The sequence below is a fragment of the Juglans microcarpa x Juglans regia genome, chromosome 5D (genome assembly GCF_004785595.1).
Source record: "Juglans microcarpa x Juglans regia isolate MS1-56 chromosome 5D, Jm3101_v1.0, whole genome shotgun sequence".
Taxonomy (NCBI): Eukaryota; Viridiplantae; Streptophyta; class Magnoliopsida; order Fagales; family Juglandaceae; genus Juglans; species Juglans microcarpa x Juglans regia.
This window is the reverse complement of record NC_054602.1, coordinates 7,023,332-7,029,166: the sequence shown is the minus strand read 5'-3', so window position 1 is coordinate 7,029,166 and position 5,835 is coordinate 7,023,332.

The window sequence follows — 5,835 nt, the reverse complement described above, 5'->3', positions numbered from 1 at the left end:
ATAGTTTCATAACTCTCTCCAGTGCAAACAACTCAGCCTGCAATGGGTTATCTACAAAAAAATTTGACATGCAAACAGCAACCATTAAATCACCCTCCCAATTCCTAACCACAATACCTTCACCCATCTTGGATTTGTTAGTATCTAAGGCCCCATCCCAATTAACCGTATACCAATTCATCTCTAGTTCTTCCATCTAGCAGGTATTGATCTGGTCTTCTGGTTTACTTCTTCAAAAACTTTGTTATTAATAACTTGTGCTTGTTGAAACTCTTCTTTTTCCTCCCTGGCCTTCTGCCACACTGAGCAGAGACTTCCAAACTTCTCTTCAAAAACAAACATTTTCATTTGCAACTAGATTCTTCTCATAACACTTCATTTACTAAATCAACAATCCAGCAGCCCTTACCATCGATCAATTTCTTAACACAGGCATCTTGATGCAGCAATATAGATGGTAGGAGTAGGTAACCACTTATCACCCCATATTCTTATCTTATCTCCATTTCTCACCCTCCATCTCATTCCTCCTTTTATCAAGATACTAGACCCCCAAATACTCCTCCATATTTATGATGACCCACAACCCACTTTTGAATACAGAATGTCCCCATGTCTATCATACTTCTCATTCATAATCATAGCAACCAAGAATCAGGTTTTGTAAGCAACCTCTAGTATTGTTTTGCTAACATAGCCTCATTAAAACTTTCAAGATCCCTAAAACCCAAACCTCCTTGACTTTTTGGCAACCTTATCTTGCTCTACTTTTTCCACTGAATTCTTCTATCTTTATTCATATATCCCCACCAAAATCTTGCCATCATATTTGATATTTCCTTACACAACTATTTTGAAAACTTAAATACACTCATTGCATAAGTATTGATTGCTCATATAGCTGATTTTATTAGTATTTCTTTCCCTGCTTAGATGAGACAATGATTTTTTTAATTATTGATTTTCTTTCACATCCTCTCCTTAATTCCTCTAAAAGTTTTATATTTTGATCTTCCCACCATGGTAGGCAACCACAAATCATCACCGCACACTTTTGCACCAATAATATTAACTAATTCAGTACATACCTCCTTGCTTGTATTGGAACTAAAAAAGAGTGAAGTTTTCTGCAAATTGAGTTTTTGTCTAGCTGTCATCTCATACTTTGACAAAACATGTTGCACAGCACTCCATTGTTGATTATTAGCCCTACAAGAATATAAACAATCATCTGCAAACAGTAGATGGTTAATATTGGTACCCCCTTTACTCCATACTACACCTTTAATAGCCTCATCTCTCTCAGCCTTATGTAACATTAAACTTAGTCCTTCTGCACACAAAAGGAAAAGGTAATGAAACAATGGGTCACATTGCCTTAGTCCTCTTATTGGATATATTACACCAGTAGACTGACCATTCACCAGAACAAAATATTTCACAGTGCAAATATACTTCATAATCAGATCTGTCCACCTCCTACCAAAATCCATTTTCTCCATCACTACCCTCATATACCTCCATTCCACCCTATCATACACTTTCGACATATCCAGTTTTAGGGCCATGCGCCCCACTCTCCCTTTGAGTCTATATTTCATAGAGTGCAAAGTTTCATATCCTATCATAATATTATCCGAAAATAAGTCTACCAGGTATGGAGGCACTCTAATTAAAAGAAATAATAGCAGGTACCACTCTCTTCAGCCTATTTGCAAGAGTCTTTGCAATAAGTTTATACAAAATTACATAAACTTATTGATCTAAAATCAGTCACTACATTAGAATTCTCTACCTTTGGAATTAAAGCAATGTGGGTATTTTTTATTCATTCATCAAAAACTCCATAGTTAACGAATCTGAGAACTACAGTAGTGACTTCTTCTCACATAACGTGCTAGAATTCTTGATAAAAACAAGCTCCAAAACCATCTGGTCCTGGAGTCTTTAATGGCCTCATCTGACTTAAAGCCTCTTCCACTTCCTCTTTAGTAAAGACTCTCTCCAACTGTTTATTCATTCTCTCAGTAACTCTAGGCTTTACATTCTTCAAACAGCTCTCAATGACCTCCTGAGAAGGGTAGGTGAAGCAATACACATCCCTATAATGCTCTTCAAAGGCCCTCTGAATATCCCATTGATTTGTCTTTAAAACAAATTAAGAATCTCTCACCTTCGTGATCTGATTCCTCCTCATTCTCTGAGTTGCACACAAATGAAAAAACTTTGTTTTCTTATCTTCCAACTGGTACCAATTAAACTTAACCCTCTGCCTCCACCTTATATCTTATTGTTCTAACAAAAGACCCATTTCCTTTTGTAAGCATTTAATCTAAGTGACATTATGTGGCCCTTCGTCGCTTTGTTATCTTTTTAATACTTCTGTCTTTTGCTTTATAACTTTCTCACCCCCAGTACATCTTGTCTTACTCCATTCTGTAATTCTCTACTGCAGTGAGATAGTGTTGATTGCAGGTTCTCCATGGAGTATATTTGCTCATTCTTCCATACATCCTCAATGATTTTACCACATTCTTTATCTTTAGTCCAACAAGCTTTAAATTTAAAAGCCCTCCTGATTCTGCCCCTTCTTCTATCTACAGCTAGAATTGACATCAACACAGGCTTATGATCTGAGCTTCGAGTAGCCAAACATTCAACCACCATATTTGGATATAAAACCTTCCATTGTATGTTTGCCATGACTCTATCCAGTCTCTGCTTAGTGAAACTATCATCAACATGTTTATTGCTCCAAGTATAAGAATCACCCTTACATCCCAAATCAAACAATCTATTCTCCTCCACAGCAAACCTAAAGCTCCTCATTTGGTGCTCAGGCCAAGATCTGCCTCCCACCTTCTCTGATTGGAACATAACCTCATTAAAGTCACCCATCACACACCAATGGGACATCACCAAGATTAATCTGTTTCAATAATTCCCATGATAAATACCTTTTACTGACATCTAGATGGCAATAGAATCCAATTAATAACCATCGTTTTGACTGATAATGCTTTATAATCCACCCACTTATATGCCTCAAAGAAAAATTAGCAATCTAGAAATCAATTTCTTGCTTCTACAAAATTGTTAATCCGCCACTTATCCCAATTGGGTCCACCATAAAGCACCCATAAAAGCTCTATTTTCTTGCAACAACTTCAAGACTATGTTTTTCAATTAGTGTTTCCATCAAAAACTCTATTTTGGGAAACTTTTGTTTTACCATTTGGTAAAGATCATGAACTATCCGGGTGTTCTCAAGCCTCTGGCAGTTTCAACTTAACATAATCATAATCCTCGACGAGGTTGACTAACAGCCTGCGCCAATCTCGCATCCACACCATTACTACTAAATTTGACCTCAAGTTTTTTTCCCCTTCATTCATTACTACATCTTCATCAAGGTCCTCTTCCTTTCAAAAGACATAACTGAAAATTGACCATTATTTCCCAACTGGCCTTCATGCCCTTGCTGGTGAGCCCTTCTTTTCCAACGCCTCTTCCCACTAGTCCCATATCTTTGTTCTCCCGCAGCCATGTCAACTACCAAAGGAAAAATCAATTTTTCAATTGAAAATTGATGCTGACTAGCTGGATCACTTATCATCATAGGCCTCATCTACCCTTTTATACCACCCATACTAGTTTGAAACCCAACAGGCCCAAGGCCCATAATGAAAAAACCCTTATCCCCCTTAACTTCCCATTTTCATACTACACTCTTATCCACTACTTGTTCCACCTTATCCATATTCTCCCCTTCAAACCCCTGAACATTAATAGATTGACTCATCATACTTGCATTCACAACAGCTCCCTTATTTTCTGCCACACAACTCCCTCCTCATTTGAAATAGTGAGATTTTCTCTAACCGCTTTAGAGAATCCATTGGCTTCCCGAGTCTCTCCATCCCCCTCACTGTTCTCACCCACCACTGCACCAGCTTGATTCACCACTGAGCATGATGGCCAGAAACCATGTTCCATATGATTGTCATTCATCCTTGAGTTTGATTGAGGCCCACCCTTCTCCACCCTCCACTATCTGCCCTTAACCATTGCCCAAATTGTTTATCCCTATCCATACCCTTTTTTTCTACCAATCCTACCCTCACAACATGACACACCATGAGCAATTCTGCCATAGTTGAAGAAGATCTTGGGAAATTTTTTGTACTTGATCAACCCCCACATGCTTCTCGAGTTTAAAGTGATAGTTCTACCTCGTGCAATTGGTTTCCTCACATCAACCTCCACCTGAATTATGAGATAACCTCCCCACCCCACATCATCTTCTAGGACATCAACATCCACCACCCTACCAATGGAGTTCCCTATCTACTCACCAACCCTCATATTCATGCAAGCCATAGGCAAATTGTGTAGCTGAATCCAAAACATCTCAAAATTAAAATCTATCTGATCAGGTTGTAGAGTCACATCAAACGGCTTCACTACAAATAAGTTGTTATAAAAAAATTAAGGTCTTCCAGTCAGTACTAGATCACAGTTCTTACCAGTTGCAAAAATCATAGCAAACATATTATTTCAAATCACCTTAAAATTCACATTCTTATCGACTCTCCACACCTTTAGCATGGTGGAACGAAGCACCTTTTTTCCAATACGCCAATCAGCAAAAACTCTACCAACCAAACTCCTCTTCTCACAGGTTTTCAAATCCTCCAATTGTACCTCTATTTCTGCTCTCTCCTCCTCATTGAGGCTCAAACGCTCTCATTCCATCCTCAAATTCTCCATCACAGGAGGAAAAAACGCCACACACCGTGAAACTATTTCTCTTTACTCAGTGGGAGTAAGGAGTCAAAATCCTTCTCCTCTTTCACCAAAAGATGACCGAGAGAAGACTTGAATGAGTTAAGTTAATATATAATTTCTATTAATTTAAACTTTTGAAATAAGTAGTAATTTTTTATAAGATTCATTTTTATGTTCTAAAGATAAGATTCATTTTTATATTCTAAAGGCATAGAACAGTGTAGAGTCTTGGGGTTTAGTCAAATTACAAACCGACTCTCTCTAGTATATATTATAAAAACTAATGGAGTGGTTTGTAATTAAAATATTTTACCACATGGGCTGGTTTTGTAATTACGAAGGAATCCCATGAATCTACTCAATAATTCTCTTTAATATAATCATGAATGTAGTCATTTGCATATTCTTGAAAGACGTTGTTAAATGACTGAATGTTAAAATTTAAGGCCATTAAAATCAAGGGATATTGTCGATGAACAAGAAGCATCTTATTATAAACATGTTATTGCCAAAAATAAAAACAAATTATTATATTAATATGTATTTTTTATTTATAAAAATAAAAACTAATTATTATATTAATATGTCTTTTTATTTTAGAATTATTCCAAATCTTTCTAAGAGAATATTTTGGAAAGCTAATTCCACGTGCAACTCCCTCTAATCGTACACAAATAATTCTTTTACAAAGTCGGTGAAGTTGCGAGCATTCCATTGTAATCAAAGTAGTAATTGACCATCAAATCTCCACACATATATAATAGTCTTCAAAATATGGATCTTTAAACGACACCTGATCTTTGTCTTTCTTACCGTTTTCCAAAACCAACGTGATTAACACAATAATCAAACATTTGAAAATTTGTTCCTGCTTTTTGCAAAAGTTGTGGGATGGAACACTAATTGCATTCAGCTTTATGAACACATGCACGCATCCTAATATCACGGACTGAAATTCTATAAATATTTCATTTAATTAAAAATGAGATAGATATTAAAAATAAAAATAAAAAATAAAAAAAAATTCTTTAAATTGTAAAAAAGGAT